Genomic DNA, 18,494 nt, shown 5'->3' on the forward strand with positions numbered 1-18,494 from the left:
GCAGTCTTAAGATCTTCAAAGGTAGAAAATTAGGGAAGGATATTTATAGGATTATAGATTATATCTGTTACAAGGTTATAAGATGCATGCTGAATGATTTTTTTTTCCAATTTATTTATTTTCAGAAAAACAGTATTCATTATTTTTTCACCACACCCAGTGCTCCATGCAAGCTGTGCCCTCTATAATACCCACCACCTGGTACCCCAACCTCCCACCCCCCCACCACTTCAAACCCCTCAGATTGTTTTTCAGAGTCCATAGTCTCTCATGGTTCATCTCCTCTTCCAATTTACCCCAAAGCACATACCCTCCCCAATGTCCATAACCCTACCCCCCTTCTCCCAACCCCCCTCCCCCCAGCAACCCACAGTTTGTTTCGTGAGATTAAGAGTCACTTATGGTTTGTCTCCCTCCCTATCCCATCTTGTTTCATGGATTCTTCTCCTACCCACTTAAGCCCCCATGTTGCATCACCACTCCCTCATATTAGGGAGATCATATGATAGTTGTCTTTCTCCGCTTGACTTATTTCGCTAAGCATGATACGCTCTAGTTCCATCCATGTTGTCGCAAATGGCAAGATTTCGTTTCTTTTGATGGCTGCATAGTATTCCATTGTGTATATATACCACATCTTCTTGATCCATTCATCTGTTGATGGACATCTAGGTTCTTTCCATAGTTTGGCTATTGTGGACATTGCTGCTATAAACATTCGGGTGCACGTGCCCCTTTGGATCACAATGTTTGTATCTTTAGGGTAAATTCCCAGTAGTGCAATTGCTGGGTCATAGGGCAGTTCTATTTTCAACATTTTGAGGAACCTCCATGCTGTTTTCCAGAGGGGTTGCACCAGCTTGCATTCCCACCAACAGTGTAGGAGGGTTCCCCTTTCTCCGCATCCTCGCCAGCATCTGTCATTTCCTGACTTGTTGATTTTAGCCATTCTGACTGGTGTGAGGTGATATCTCATTGTGGTTTTGATTTGTATTTCCCTGATGCCGAGTGATATGGAGCACTTTTTCATGTGTCTGTTGGCCATCTGGATGTCTTCTTTGCAGAAATGTCTGTTCATGTCCTCTGCCCATTTCTTGATTGGATTATTTGTTCTTTGGGTGTTGAGTTTGTTAAGTTCTTTATAGATTTTGGACACTAGTCCTTTATCTGATATGTCATTTGCAAATATCTTCTCCCATTCTGTCAGTTGTCTTTTGGTTTTGTTAACTGTTTCCTTTGCTGTGCAAAAGCTTTTGATTTTGATGAAATCCCAAAAGTTCATTTTTGCCCTTGCTTCCCTTGCCTTTGGCGATGTTCCTAGGAAGATGTTGCTGCGGCTGAGGTCGAAGAGGTTGCTGCCTGTGTTCTCCTCAAGGATTTTGATGGATTCCTTTCTCACATTGAGGTCCTTAATCCATTTTGAATCTATTTTTGTGTGTGGTGTAAGGAAATGGTCCAATTTCATTTTTCTGCACGTGGCTGTCCAATTTTCCCAACACCATTTATTGAAGAGGCTGTCTTTTTTCCATTGGACATTCTTTCCTGCTTTGTCGAAGATTAGTTGACCATAGAGTTGAGGGTCTATTTCTGGGCTCTCTATTCTGTTCCATTGGTCTATGTGTCTGTTTTTGTGCCAGTACCATGCTGTCTTGATGATGACAGCTTTGTAATAAAGCTTGAAGTCTGGAATTGTGATGCCACCAACTTTGGCTTTCTTTTTCAATATCCCTTTGGCTATTCGAGGTCTTTTCTGGTTCCATATAAATTTTAAAATTATTTGTTCCATTTCTTTGAAAAAGATGGATGGTACTTTGATAGGAATTGCATTAAATGTGTAGATTGCTTTAGGTAGCATAGACATTTTCACAATATTTATTCTTCCAATCCAGGAGCATGGAACATTTTTCCATTTCTTTGTGTCTTCCTCAATTTCTTTCATGAGTACTTTATAGTTTTCTGAGTATAGATTCTTAGCCTCTTTGGTTAGGTTTATTCCTAGGTATCTTATGGTTTGGGGTGCAATTGTAAATGGGATTGACTCCTTAATTTCTCTTTCTTCTGTCTTGTTGTTGGTGTAGAGAAATGCAACTGATTTCTGTGCATTGATCTTATATCCTGACACTTTACTGATGCTGAATGATTTTAAGGTAGTTCTTGAAAAGCAGAGAACCAGTGGGGATTGGGAAGAGTTACTGACAATTTTGGATTGGTGGTCCCAGTGAAATTGAGGTCTTAAAATGAATAAGGTCTTAAAACAGTCCTAAGGAGCAACCTATCCATTCTTACATGTCAACTGTTTTAAGTAGTTTGTGGTCCTAGCTTCCTAGAGCAAAGCAAAAAATGCACATTTTTGCTTGGTCCCAGTATCACATAACACCGGAACTGAGAATTATTTCATTTCTCACCTCTTGCAGTATGTCAAATGTTAATGTAGGCATTAAAGATAGAGCTGTGAACAAGACAAGTTCCCTGCCTTCAAGAAACTTCTATTCTAGCAAAAAAAAAAAAAAAAGCTCTGAATATGAAATCACATGGAACAAATCTTTTGAAGAAGTGTAAGTTGTTAGGGAAGTAAATATCAGAGCAAATCCATTAATAAGGACATTATAAGAAAATGCCATCTTATAAATTGTCTTGAAGGGTCTCTAAAATATGACAAGAAGGATCTTTGAGAATGTCCACTGGCTTTTCAGTGTCTGCCCTTGACCATGAAAGACAGGAGGGAATAGTTTATCTTTCCATTGTGGCTTTAGAATCTATAGGTCACTATAGATCACTATAATCTGTAGATTAAATTGTTTCATTTGATTTTTGCCCCAGCTACTTTAAAGCTCCAGCTAGGAGCTGCAACAGTCTTCACAAAATTCTAAGGAAGACCCTGCCTCACCTTCTGATTTGGGGAAGGCATGCATAAGGCAAGGAATAGAGCTTGATCAACCCTGTAATCTAAAAACTATTAGTTGTAGCTAACCCAAACTGTCTGGGATTAAAATCTATAGAAACTTATAGTTTTTAGATTTCATAAATGTTGCATATTAGCAGGTCTGAATATCAGGAATGCATGTTTAAGAATCATACCTAAGTGGTTTTCTTGATAGAAGTCTTTGGAGTCCAGAGGGCTTAATTCCTATACTGTCCACACAGGAAAGCAAATCTCACTGGCAGTTGAAATCTAGAATTACTGAAGCACTAAAAGTTAAATAAGTCTACTCCGGAAACTCAAATCCAGGAAAATAGGACAATTTAATTTCATGAAATTATTGCTTTGGCTCTATTTGGCTCTGCTTTGACAGATGCTCTGGGCAGGTCATCCATGAGCCAACAACTCCCACCACATTCTGCCCTCTCCAATCTGGCAGGCCCACTTGTGCCCTTATTCCTCCCCCACTAAAATTGGCTTCATCTCCATCATACCCATTTTGGAAATCGCCATCACACCAGACCCACCAGGCAAGCCTGCATTAATCTGTCTCCAAATGTTCTGTCCCACCATTTACTAATACTGTGACCCTAAGCCACTCAAAATCTTGAAGTTGACTTTCCTCGCCTATAAGAGGGGGTTACTAATAATATCTCTCTTGTAGAGCTGTTCTGAGGCTTAAGTAAGATAATGCATGAAAAGGGGTTGTTAGCACAGTAATCAAAAAACAGATAACTATGAATTTTAGCTGTGATTATTATTCATGCCTTCAACATGGCTCTCCCATTTTGTCTTTCCTTGAATGTTGCTGAATCCAAAAAAATCTTGACCCTCATTACTTCACACCCCACATCTTATTATTTTAATAGCTTTCCTGCCAGTTTTTTTCCCATTGATTTTTTTCTTTTTATTCATCTCAGACATTAGTAATTAATCATCCCCTCTTCTCAACTGCTCATCCCATCAAGTTTCTAGCTTGTACACATTCTTGTGCCTCCCTTTCAAGGTTTTCTGTAACTTGACTTTACTAAACCAACCTAGACCGATTCTTAACTCACAGTGAGTGTTTTCTTTTGGTAATTTTTAGTTGGAACCAATGGTTAGAGAAAGACAAAGCCTATAGACCTATATACACTCCTAGTACCTCAAAATGAAAGCAAGATTGAGAGTTGGTTCTACTACTTAGGCAAATAGGCATTTGACCCTGAAACAGCCCTATCACCTGCTTTGTAAGCTCATGAAGGCCCATCTCTGCATTCTTTCTGGTGTTCCAACCATGAGCTGTATGGAACATTTCCCTGATGCAGAATCTGTGCTATTCTCTTTCTTCCCCAGCCTTACTCAGTTATAAATGACATTAAACATTGTGTAAGTTTGTGTATAACGTGTTGATCTAGTACATTTATATATTGCAAAATTATTACCACCATAGCACTAACACCTCCACCACATCCCCTAAATACCATTTTTGTGAGTGTGGTGAGGATATTTAAGATTGATTCTCGGGGCACCTGGGTGGCTCAGCCTTCACTTGGGTTAAGCCTCTGCCTTCAATTCAGGTCATGATCCCAGGGTCCTGGGATCGAGCCCCGCATGGGGCTCTCTGCTCAACAGGGAGCCTGCTTCCTTTCCTCTGTCTCTGCTGGCCTCTCTGCCTACCTGTGATCTCTGTCTGTCAAATAAATAAATAAAATCTTAAAAAAAAAAAGATTGATTCTCTCAGCCACTTTCAAGTATATAATACAGTATGATTAATTATCATCGCCATCCTATACATCAGACCTTCCCAACTTACTCATCTTATAGCTGGAAGTTTGTACCCTTCAACAACATCTCCCCATCTCCTCACCCTCTACCCTATTTTAATGGAAAGATTCAATTAACCTTCTGGTCTGAGTCAAGCAACAATATCCTCTGCTGAACAACTGATACAGGACAGGTTCAGAATCCTAAGCCTAAAGGGACTTTTCAAAGCATGTGTTCTCCTGGACTCACTAGATCCTCATGCCTTCTTTATGTACTGGCTGCCATGCCTCTACAAAATTTTGAGGCTGATACATCCTCCTTTTGTGGACTAAAAAATAATCTCTAATATCCATTATAATAATTAATAAAGCAACTGATGTTAATTGAAATAAAGATAGTGAATTTCTCTGCCTGCCTGGGGCTCTAAATTTGGGGCCACTGCATTGTATCTTTCATATACTGACAAACCACTTCTGGAGTATATATTTCTAAGATACCTCAAATGTTAACTAATGGACCTTGGGGTATAGACTAAATTTACACCTTCTATGCTGAAGTATTTAACAATAAGTTGCAGAACCTCTAATATACCGTTCCTTGTTCCCTAACATACACATTCATCTAGATCAGGGTTTCTCAACCTTGGCACCTTTGACATTTTGGCCCAGATAATTCTCTGTCGTGAGGAATGTGCATTATACAATGTTCAACACATACCCATGAAAAGCTAGGAAGACCCTGCTCCAGCTAGGGTAAGCAAAAATGTCTACAAACATTACCAGACATCCCGGAGTCAGAAAACCACTCTGACTTGAGCACTACTGTTCGAATCGAGGCTTCCTCCTAAAGGCCATCCCCAGCCAGCAGGCTATTTTTCTTTTTTGACTTTTGCTTACATGAACCCCCAGGTTTAGAAGTTACCTTCTCCACTTTCCTACTCACACATGACCCGTCCTGTAAGACAACAAACACCTCAAAAAAAACACATGAAAAAAAAAGAAAAGAAAAAAAAAAAAAACAAATGAAGCTCTCAGAAGTGATTTGTTTGGTCTGGTAATACAGTTTCCACCTCACTGTAGTTAGTCCCCACAGCTGTAGTTATCTTACAGTTCCTGACTCTTTCTACTAACCTCATGTACGTTACCTGCCTGGCCCTATAAGAATTTGCTATGACACCTATACCTTAATATTAACTATAAATCATTCTTCCATGAAATTTCCCACTCACTATGTCCATAGCTAACCTCTTTCTTCTTTAGAGAAGTTTTATACTCTGAAGAAAAAATAATTCAATACATGCTGGTACCAAAATTTCCTGCAACTTAACTGGCTCCTGTTAACAGAAGTAAATTATTAAACCACAATATACAAAAGTCATTTTTTCTTTAAAATAGTCACAAAAATCACAAGTTGGTAGGCTGGCTAAAAAGTTGTTTCTAGGTTAAAACAGAGTATAAGCAGTCCTGTAATTTTTAGTGGATCAACAACACCCAGAGAAGACAGAGTTCTTAATAAAAATTCATGTGGGAGGTGGTTCAGTGGGTTAAAGCCTCTGCCTTCATCTGAGGTCATGATCTCGGAGTCCTGGGATTGAGCCCCACATCGGGCTCTCTGCTCAGCGGGGAGCAGAGTGAGAGGGTCCATTTACACAGCAATCTATGTAGCTGTTTGTATTAGGTGAAGGGTACATGTAATTTGTGAACTCCTAGGTTAAAAAAAAAAAAACTTTCTTGTTTCTAAAAATAACCCCTATCATATCACATCAAGAACATCATAAAAGCAAATGTTGACAAAATACAATGTTAAGGGAACCATGGCTATTCTCAGCAAAGCTTAATAAACACAGCAGGAGTTTCAACAAATTAATGATTTACAAAGCGCTATGAAGATGCAGTGATATATCTGTGATATATATATATATTATAAACATAGGCTAAATCATGTAAAAGTAGTCCTACCTGAAGTCAGTTTATAACATGTAAGGAAGGTTTTACAGTTTTTCCTAAAATACAAAGGAGATAAAAATTTGGCAACATCATAAGGAAGTATAATTTTTAACAGTGCAAAGAATTATTCCCAAACTGAGATAATGCGTTACGATCTTTGTGAATTACCTACTTTTTGTATATATAAGTGATGTCCATTGATAATCTCACCCCTCTCCTTTTCCAGTGGAAGTCATTCTACACCTGCCCTCTTTTATTCCTCTATCAAACATTTTCCAATGTTACGGCACAGCCAGACATCCTACTCCAAGAAAACCTCCTCTTAGATAATATTGCATTTGCTGATCTCACAACCACCCTTGTAGGTAGTTATATTTGGCTTATTGATGGGAAAAGAAAAATCTCACAGAATTTAAGAATATCGTTAAACTTTTTAAGTAGGAAATGTAGAACCCAAACTCAAACATACCTGACTCCAAATGGAGGGTCTTTAAGCTATTCATGCTGCTCATTGGTTTTCTTATTCTTAAAGGTACAGAGGTCAGTAGCGTACATCTAGTTCAGCTATCTGTATATAAGCATCCTAAAGAGTTCTTTGTGTGAAATTTCTTGGCATTTTATAAGATAAACTGAACTTTATTTTTTTATTTATTTGTATTTAAATTCAATTAATATATAATGTATTATTTGTTTCAGAGGTAGAAGTCAGTGATTCATCAGTCTTATATAATATCCATTCCATCACGACCCTCCCTTATGTCCATCACCCAGTTACCCCATCCCTTACACTCCCTCCCCTCCAGCAAACCTGTTTGTTTCCTATGCTTAAGAGCAAGATAACCAGAACTTCGCCAATCAGTGTTAAATATATTACATCTACTGTCTCATATCACCTTTATGGAATCTTGCAAGACAAATCTTTGTACTATCACTGTGTGGTTGAGGACATCGAGGCTTACCGGTACTGTATCAATCCTAACGTCACACAGCTGGGAGGGGGTAGACTGGAATTCAGAGGCAGAACTGTCTAATCCTAAACTGTATACTCAATCACCTTGTGGTACAGCTGAGGAGGCAATGTTTCTCTGCAAAGAAACTTTGTAAAATGTCAGCTGCATGCTTCACATGCTAACCAAGACTTGTACCCTTTCTCTGTTTACGTGGCGTTCTGGGTTCTGGATGAGGCAATGACTCTTTGTGCCAAAGGAAAGAGCGCTTTAGTCAGTTCCCGATAAAGGGAGGAAGGTTAATGTTTTTCTATGGAGAAGAATACAACTTCTAGATTAAGGTTCAACATGAAAACAAATGATCAATGAGCAAATATTTCCTATGCATTAAATATTTTCTAGGTACAGTGTTCAGGGGGTGCTGTTGGTTAATTCTATCTAAATGAGCTTACATTTTAATGAGCTTATCAAATTTGTCAATTTCTATATTATGTACAATTGACATATGTAATTAAGTTCTATGATTTATTTAGTTAACCACTTTAAATGAATGTAAAATAATTTTAGCTATATAAAATTAAATTACATAGAACTTAATTTCCCTTAAGTCTAACTTCTCATTAACTCAAGGATATTAAAAGTCTTTAAAAATGCTTCAAGTGGAAATTTGAACTTCTAGTGGGAATGTTATAATTCACATACCGAAATGTGCCTTGTCATGGACAGATTAAACCTACCATGCCTTTCCACTATGCTATGTTGAGATTCCCAGGAAAGTGAAAGAGAAAGGATTTTGCTCATCAGTCTCCATTTCTTACCTTGTTCCCACTGAAGGCAATAACAGGCACTTACAAACATGTAATTCTATAATGTTATGAAGCTAACTGGCCTATCGGAGCTAAACTCACAACTCAATTTTCTTGACACCATGCTAAAACCAGCTGAATTATCTGGTCTTCAAAGCAAGAAAGGTTTACTCTGCCAGTCTAAGACCTAGAGGAATCATTATGTAGTAATTTTTTCAGGTTTTTTCATTTTTTTTTAAATTTTATTTAAGATTTTATTTATTCACTTCAGAGAAAGCATGAGTAAGGGGAGGAGCAGAGGGAGACGGCAAGAGGACTCCACGTTGAGCACAGAGCCCAATGAGGGACTCAATCCCATGACCCTGAGATCATGACCTGAGATGAAATCAAGAGTTGGATGCTTAACCCACTGAGCCTCCCAGGCGCCTCTCAGGGATATTTTTGGGTTTTGGTTTATTTAAGCTTAATTAAAAGTTGTTTTAAAGTTTACACCAAGAAATTTATTTTGCCATGGAAATTTACCCCCTGGATACTTAGTCAAGTTTTTTTTTTTCCCTAAATATTTAAAAAGCAGTATGCGGAAAGTCACATATCAGATATCTATTACAATATGACTTTTAATAGACAGCGAGTGCATTTTAGCCAAAATCTACATACTTGGCATGGGATGACTACATCTACTATTTTCAGTTAAATACTTCCTCTACCTGGAGAGATGCCTGTCCTGGAAGGCATTTCAAAACATGAAGTGCTAATATCTTTTTTTTTTTTTTAAATAGAGTGAGAGGGTGATCATCTTTTAAAACCCTTGCCAGGAAGAAGAGAAATGCTAAATATAGATTGAGAAAATCCATCTTTTTTGGGAGGTTAAAGCAGACTTGTAGAAACACCTGAAGTCATAGCAACACTCCACCACAAACCAGTCCATCGTTACATTTTCAAAATCCTGTAATTCCTGTTTCATCATATGCTTTTTAATCACTGTGCCCTTTTCCAACCATTCACCAAGACCCCAAATTGTTGCTCTTTACATAAATTGATAAAACTCAGAAAAGTTGATTTAGTAACTAATCGTGGAGTACACACAAAACAGGATTAAAAAAAAAAAACAAAAAACGGGCACCTGGGTGGCTCAGTCGGTTAGGTGTCTGCCTTTGTGGTCCCAGGGTCCTGGGATGGAGCCCTACCTGGGTTTCTCTACTCAGCGGGGAGTCTGCTTCTCCCTCCCCCTCTGCCTGCTGCTCCCTCTGCCTGCCACTCCCCCTGCTTGTGCCTGGAGCTCTCTCTCTGTCAAATAAAATACATGAAAAATAAATAAAATCTGTTAAAAAATTGGGAGTATTCTTGAGAAAAAGAAAACAGCAGTATTCTCACTTAAGTTTCAAAATACTAACTAAATTCCGGTGTCATATAACGTGAATTCTAACACTCAGTGATCCTCTGTAATATTACATCATCTTTCTCATGCACAAACATATCTGACCTTTATAATCATTCCTTGAGGCGATGGTTATTATTATAACCTCCATTTTATAAATGGATAAACAATAACGCAGAAAGCTGAAGTGTCTCCTGGAAACTCAACTCGGGCCTCAGACCAGGTGTGTGTTTTCTAAGGCATACAAACCCTTTTAAAAATGAAGATTAATCATTCCTTAAGAATGAGGATTAAGGTCACTTTGCACTTTGGGAAACCCACCTGCTATTCTGTGTGTAGTGACTCTTCCGCAGTTTTATAAAACTCAACCATTTCCACAGACCTTCATATGCCGGTATAATAGTAACAAAAAAGTTAGTTTGTCTGATTATAATGAACTTTATTAAATAACGCATTCCTCACGAACTTCTATCTTAACAGTAAAGAAGTTACCTTCATATGTGGAAATTTTTAGTTGCAGAGTAATAGTCATTGTTCAAGGAAGAAACCCAAAGGATTTGACTTCAGTTTCTTAGCAAAAGTGTTTTTTTACTATATGCAATGTTTTTGCATTTGTAAACCATTCTACTTCCCCCCTCACCAGGTATATTTTAGCAATGCTGATAACTTAAATCTGAATCTATTAATAAGCATAAAATGGAATTCTACCCGCATTTTTATTTTATGAATCTGATATAATGGAATTTAGGCCTCACACCGAAATTTCTAGAGCACCTTGGACCTAAAATCTACATTTTAGTTAGCACTAACTGGATAGACTTGCAGTAGAATCCAGTATGGCTGACTACTTGCTTTATGTTGAAGATGGATCTGATGGATCTCTTGTCTTTCACACCTTCAACTGTGGGTTTGACTAAGCTACAAATTAGTAGCTGAAGTGTCCCCTAGTGAAAAATTAAATACTGAAAGTACACATCCATTGCTCCTTCTTAACCTTCTCTGTAGTAATTACCTGCCATATATTCCCACCCACTCGTATGCACGCACGCCCATAAACACATGCAGACGCACACAGCGCAGCTTGATTAATTGCCTAATTTAACTATTTTAAATATTTTAAAAGTCCAGTGATTTCTTCTTTAACTCTCTAAACAAGCTCTTCTCCACTTATCCACATTCACGGTCACCTTCTAACCCCACATCTCTCCTTTTGTGTGGGGTCCTTAACTCCAAGCCCACAGACCCAGTTTTCAGGTGGATCTTGGCAATCTGACTGTTCCCAGAAGCAGATCAAGTGCTTCACATCTTCAAACTCCTCCTCTTCCCAGAGGGGCTCTTCCTCCTGCACCCGTCTCCTGATAGGGCTTCCAGTTCCCTCTGTCTGAAACTTCAGAATTTTAAATCATCTCCCCGCTCTCTTCACCCTCCTCATCCAATCCGTTTCTTCCAGTCATTGCTTCCATTTCCACGGTGCCCCCTGTGTTCACTTCCTCAGTGTCCCCACCCTCCTTTCCTAGTCTAGCCCTCATCACCTCTCGCCTGGCCTCACCAAATTTCCTACTATCCATCCTGTCAGGAGAACCAGCCTCTTCTCCATTCCCTTATCCCTCACAGAGGCACAGTTAACTTTCCCAAAATTAAGACCTGGCCCTTTCATGCCTCCCCAAATTTGCGCATCTCCCAACATCCAAAAAATAAGAATCAAGGATCTGGTTTGGGTATTCAAGAGCTCTCTCTGTGTGGCCCCAACACAATTTTTCAGTTTTACCCCCAGGGCTCCTGCTTTTTCTTGGTCTCTCCTGTGAACTAATCATTATTCTGATTCCAATCACACACTTTCTGAGACTACTTCTTCTAGTTTGTCAGTGATCATCATTGATTGCTTCTGTCCTTAACTTCCATTTTGAAATCTCAGCTCCTCTAATATCCTCTAACTTGAAACTCTTCTCGGCTGCCTGAGTCAGAATGATTGTCTTCCTCTTCTTGTTTTCAATACACTTTGTTTGCATCTCTGCCACGGTACCTATTACTTATCACTTTAAATTAGATTAGGTTTTATTCAATCCAATAAACATTTATTGAGGGTCTTCCCTGTACCAGCCAGTACTAGGAAAAATAAAATGAGTCAGACAGCATCTCTCCTCAAAAATTCACAATCTAAACCACGAACTAAGCAGGAAATTTTGTGTCACAAGAAAGATACAAACAAGGTATTATGAAGGCTTCAATGAAGTAAATCTTTGTCTCCCTTTCCCAGAAAATGCAAGAACAATCTTTCTCTCTCCTCTTCTCTTTCTTCTTTTCTCTCCCTCTCTCACACAATAACACACAATATACACACACATGATTGTGTGTGTCAGACAGTAAATATTTACTGCATGCAATTTTTTAAAGTAATTCAGTAGATTGATCAAAATGGAAGGACTGCATGTTATGGGCTGAATTGTGTCTTCTCAAAATTCATGTGTTGAACTCACGACCCCTAAAACCTCAGCATGTAACTGTATTTGCAGATAGGGCCTTTAAAGTGATGACTAAATTAAAATGAGACCATTAGGGTGGATCGGGAGCCAATCTAACATGTGCCCCTATGAGAGGAAATCTGGATATACAAAGAGACACCAGGGATGTGTGCTCACAGAGGAAAGATGGGGATATCTGCAAGCCGAGGAAAGAAGCCTCAGAAGAAACCAAGCTTGCTGACACATTGCTTGGACTTCTAGCCATCAGATATGTGAGAATCAAATTTCTTTTACATAAGCCAGCCAGTTTCTGGTATTTGGTTATGAAAGTCCAGGAAACTAATATGCTGTATAGCCAAAGAATAGCGGGGGGAGGCCAACACAGAGAAAACGAACTAGAAAATAAGCACATAAGTGAAAAAATAAACTACACAATTTTTTGGTCTGTCCATTATAAAAGCAAAAATAATAGTCTAATTGGGTGAGGTTCACATAACCAAAGAGAATTATGACACCCTGTAAACTGAAACGTGACCTTAATTAAGGATTCTCGGTTGTTTTCCCACAATTTATTCCTTATTATTTAATCTACCTTCTTAGAGGTATTTGTTGCTAATTGTGTTTGCTGGTTTGCTTGGTCCATCAAATAAAATGTGTATTATTTTTCCATGTATTAAAAAAATGTGCAAGCAGGGAGTGTATACCCAAGTATATTTTTTCATCAAGGTACAATTAACTTCACATTTCAATTAACCTGTGTGGTCACATTGCAGGTGAGCACATGTTTCTAGCATGTTTTTTAAAACACTGGAAGCAGCTTGAATAACGTTTTTTGCAGCTTTTTTTGGTCATTAATAGTTTGGATCTCTATAGCCAGCTTCATTAATCAAATCACTAAAATCCATACTCTTCAGTATGGCATAGTGTTTTACTAATGCAGACCTGAATTTGGGCTTTCTTTGAGAGGACAGTCCCAAAAAATCTTTCTAAATGACTTTATACCAAAATGATCATGGAAAAAAATGTTTAATGTTCTGATCTTTAAAAATATATGTGTGTAGCATTCTTAATTTCTTACATACAGTGGACCCTTGACCAGGACAGGTTTGAACAGCATGGGTCCATTTCTATGCACATCAATTTTAATAAATATGTTACAGTACTGTGAATTTATTGTCCTTATGGGTTTCTTATTAATATTTTCTTTTCTTTAACTTAATTTATTGTAAGAATACAGTATATAATGCATATGAGATACAAAATATGTATCATCCATTTCTGTTATCAGTAAGGCTAGGTCGACAGTAGACTACTAGCAATGGCTACTGGGGAGTCAAAAGTTACACTTGGATTTTTGACCGTGTGGATCAGGGGAGCGGATATCTCTTACTTCTGTTTTGCTTAAGGGTCAACTGTAAATACAAATCCATTGCTTCCTGGCACAGCCTATGCTGTGATGAACACCATAGAAAGAACGTTGAGCCACTTTCATTTACCTGCAGTGAACAAAATACAAACTCTGGTGTAACAAATTAGTTGTAAGTGAAACTAAACATAACTTACCAATTAGTGATACAATTATAATGTAAGATTTCATTTGACCAACTGACTAGGCCTAAGCAATTATTGTCTAGGATTGTTAAAAATAATGACATACACCCACTCATATGAAGTTTGAAAGAAACCAGACTTCACTGGTACCATGTTCTCACTAGAACACCAGAATGGATGTTTGTAACAACTCTACTGTTGTCAAAAGTTCTCAGTTGACTTTGTATAATTCATTAGTTGAGGAAATACATTATTAAAGGAAAATAAATAAAATTTCTAGACCACTAAATGGACATTTTCTGTTCATTCACTCTCTTGATTATAACAGTTATATAAAATCAACTGATGTGATTGGTCACATCAATGTGACCAGTTGATTTGGTCACAAATCAATCTATTGTAAACATTAAAATAGTGCAAATAAAATTGTGTGAATGGTTAAAGCAGTCTGTTCAAATGATGATCCTTGTGGTGAAGAGACCAGCTGACAGTGAGAACATTTATGAGACACTAATTTCTCCATTTCTAAATGAAGCTGGTCAGGGCTATTTCAAGGATCTATCTATGGGTTGTTCTTTGTACGAAGGGACAAAGCCAATGGGGCGAGTGGGGACTGAGAGCCAGCCTGAGCCAACTGCCTGAGTTATGTACCTATAGGACTCCAAAAGCCCGGTGGAGTTGCCTTGAACTAACTCACACAATGGGGCCCTTTATGCCCTTGCAGTCCCGAGCCTGTCACTTTCATCATCTCAATGATGCTAAAGTTTCCACATAGTCTTAAATCCTTTCTAATAAATATCTAAATAGAACATGACTCAAGAACCAATTAAACCTTTCAAACATGATTTGAACTTAAAATAATTGTGGAACTTAAACAATTGCAAATAGTTTTAAAATTGTGTGTGAATTTTTTCACAAAAGAAACTATATTCTAAATGTTTTTGAAACTTCAAAGGGCCACCATTTAATTCAGTACACTAACAGAAGAAAAAGGCAGTTTGTAACCTCTACCCTACATTTTTTTAACATTTTGCCACAAACTGATCTTCTCAACAATTGAAGCAAGTAAAGTGATGGGGTATCAAATCACTGAACCCCACCTTCCTTCCATGTTCTCTCCAAGAAGCTAACAATGAGTGAAACTATTAGGACCACGGGAATAAACCACACACCCAGTTGAATATTAAGACAATAGAGAAGTAAGTCCTCGTGGAAAAAATCAGATAGAGATATTTCTTTTTAGTCATTCCTTATTTCAAAATTCTTTTTTAAATGTTTCAAAAAAGTTAATAATCTAAAAATGTTTGCAACTGCTTCTTGGATAGTGAGGTATTTTGTGAGGTGGGGGAAAGGTGGAGGTTGCCATTGAAACTGCTCCCTTCCACTTGTTCAAGAGGTATGTATTTTCTTTTTTTTCTTTCTTTTTTTTAAATTAAAAAACTGGGGGGGAAGGGAGGGAGGGAGAAAAGAGGCATGTATTTTCTGAGCATTTTTATATGCTTTGATCAAGTAAAGATTAAGAGCACGTAAGGATTAAGATAAGCATGTAAAGATTAAGTGAGCTTAACTCTTTAGCAACATCCTTATTCTGTTGGAAACTAAAATTATTGTTATGTATCAAAAATCTCACAAGACTAGCTGAATAACATTTTGTTTCTTTTTATTCATCTGCCCCACTGAGTTTTGATGACAAGTTGAGTCTTAGAATTATTTTTCCTCAGAGGATGTCTTTTCATAAGTGTTGCCTATTATCCTTTTAGTTCTTCAATTTGCTCTTAGGCTTTCTAGTCAAAATACATTCATTTCACTAGCATTATCATTAACTCTTCAAGGAGCTTTAAATACTCTTGTATACTTCAGCCAGGGAGATGTGGTCATTGTGGGTACATGTGTACGTATTTTAGTTTGTAAAGACCAGTGCCAGGAATAACGTGCAAATTGTGGACTACATGTCAGAGGGCTGAGAACTCAGTCAATCACATTATATTGATTAATCATGAAACAAATCAAAAATAAAACAAATCCTGCTAGTGGGGAAATATTTTGAGTTTCTCTAAGGCACTCCAGCAATGGGCCACTTTTGCTCAGGTTTGATATCTCTTAGGTGGGAAAATGCAGCCCCCTGGCAAACCGGCTGTTAGGGCATCAGATAAACTTCAAGGATTGGATTAAACCTTTCTACCATCAACTGAGTGACTGTGCAGATCATGTGGTCATAATGAGCACAAAGCACATTGCATTTCCTGGAAATAAATGGGAACAGAAAGTATAGTCTACACATACTGGCTATCCAGGTGGATTTAAATGAGTAACAGCTGCTGAACTTCATGAGAAGGATCCAGTAGCAAATGCGAAACTAGCTATTTATGGTATGCTGCTAAAAAACCTTCACAGAACTATGATGCAGAGATTGCACCTTTTCCCAGATGAGGACATATGAGGAGATATTCGTAAGTATTTAGTGGAAGAGCTTCCTCAACCAAGAAAACTACCCACATGTCTAGATAAGTACACACAGGAAGAAATAGAGGCTTTCCCAAGAGTATGGTCTCAACCTGAAGATTATTGACTCTAGGAGAATGAAAATTAGAGGAAAGAGCCATGTGGTGACTAAAGCTTCTTCCTAACGAGTCTCTCCCAAGCTATGGGCAAAGAAGACAACTGCTGCGTTTTACAAGGAACTTGTCATGGACACTGAAAGCTTGTGGAGAAAGGTCAGGAGGTGATAGTCCTTCAATAGGAAATTGCAATAAAATACATTATTTTATAGGCTTATTTTATATGTAGTCTAATTTGAATGTTGTAAATGATGATAAGAATAAATTGCTAACTTGTTTAGAAAAAATGAGTCATCTGAGATAAAATGCTTGCATTCATATACTTTTAGCCAAAAAAAGTCTAATTCCTTCTTAATAAAAGCCACAATTCTAATAAATTCAAGTACATATTCGTAAGATGATCTTCCTTAAGTATTAATGATGCAACTGATACTTGCTTGATGTTTACTATAACAATTAGCTTAATATGCTGTGCTTTAATTCATTGATAACGTCAGGTCCTCCTGAGATAGGTAAAACTATTTGCTAATAACTTGAAAAGTGTTTATAATTAAATTAGAGGTTTCAAATGTCTTCTTATTTTTTTAGCTCTAATGTTAAATAACACCTTCCCAAAATTCTTTTTAGGTTTCTATGACTGCTGTAAATCTTAGATAGATAGATAGATAGATAGATAGATGGATAGAAGGTAGATAGAGTTCTCCAGAAAAAAACAATAGGCTGTGTATAAATAAACAGAGAAAGAGACCGTGATTTATCTTAAGGCTCATGTGATTGTAGACACTGGCATGTCCAAAGTCACATCAACACATGGAGATTCTGGGAAGATTTATTTAATACCAAATCTTTTTCTGTTTCTCGTGTTGGAAAGTACCAAGTAAGTAAATGGAAAATCATTAACAGTAGGAGAATGCTTGCCAAAATCAGTGAACGTGAATTACAATGACACTCCAATTTAAAAATAGACTGAATTTGAATTATCCTTGAAGGCAAATGAAATAACAATGACATTTAAAATGATGTCGCAAATAAGGTATCTTTCTTCAGGATATAAGAAGTAACAGAACACTATCTGAAAATATTTCCCAGAGCCTAGCCAGGCAACTTTATAAACACTCAAAATCAGAGTTCCTGCCTTGGACATTACAAGGTCCAGAAGCAGAACTTGTCAGAATAGGATCTAGATCTGGCATACTACTCCTGTCACTCTCTCCACGTGGCTGACGGCAGAAATTTGGATCTCACCAATAGGTGTCGCAAAGGTCAGCTCTCAACAAAGCTGGATAAATACACCTTCTTTATAAGGTAGGTTCAAACAGAAGTGCTCCATGACAAAACAGACCTCATGCCAAATGTGGTAAGGTCTTTGATTTAGTATCACAGACACTGCTGGGGTGCCTGGGTGACTCAGTCGTTTAAGCCTCCAACTTTTGATTTCATCTCAGGTCATGATTTCAAGGTGATGATTTCAGGGTCATGAGTTCGAGCCCCGTGTCAGGCTCCACACCAAGCATGGAGCCTACTTAAGTTTCACTCTCTCCCTCTCCCTGTGACCCTCCCCACTCACACTCTCTCTCTCTCAACACACACACTCACATGCACGTGCACGCGCTACTTCCAGGTTTGAGTGTTTTGACTAGAATTGTGTACTTCCAGTGTCAGTTACTTGCCAGTCAGCACCAGCACTTCCCTTCAATCTCCAGACCCTCAGGCTGAACCTCATCCACTAGTCACATCCACGCCGGTCAAGTTGAATTCACTCTCAGGATCCTCAATGCTCTTTCCTACCAACAAACTATAATGAAGTTTGCACATGTCAATTAAAAATGTGTAACACTTCTGAATTGCAGAAGGAAGGCTTTGGTGTGGGTCCTTTTCCTCAGAGGAAATGTCTTTACTTCTGTGTAACTTTATGGTGACAGATAAATTCATTATGGAGGGTTTCTCCCAATGACCCCTGACACTAACTAAATGGAACAGTTTAACGGAAGTCAGAAAAGTGAAGTAAAATCCACCCCCTATATTCTGGGAAGATATCCTGGCACAACTAAAATGTCTCTTTTCTTTTTTTTTTTTTTTTAAGATTTTATTTATTTGACAGAGAGAGAAAGAGCACATGCATGAACCAGAGGAAGAAGGAGAAGCAGACTCCGCGCTGAGCAGGGAGCCCAATCTGGGCC

General features: G+C 38.0%; 1 pseudogene; it reads left to right on the forward strand.

The window, feature by feature from the left end:
• The first annotated feature begins 12,333 nt into the window (after nt 1-12,333).
• Nucleotides 12,334-16,325, forward strand: LOC122917950 (annotated as a pseudogene).
• The last annotated feature ends 2,169 nt before the right edge of the window (nt 16,326-18,494 follow it).

The sequence above is a fragment of the Neovison vison genome, chromosome 10, assembly GCF_020171115.1.
Source record: "Neovison vison isolate M4711 chromosome 10, ASM_NN_V1, whole genome shotgun sequence".
In the NCBI taxonomy this organism is placed as follows: domain Eukaryota; kingdom Metazoa; phylum Chordata; class Mammalia; order Carnivora; family Mustelidae; genus Neogale; species Neogale vison.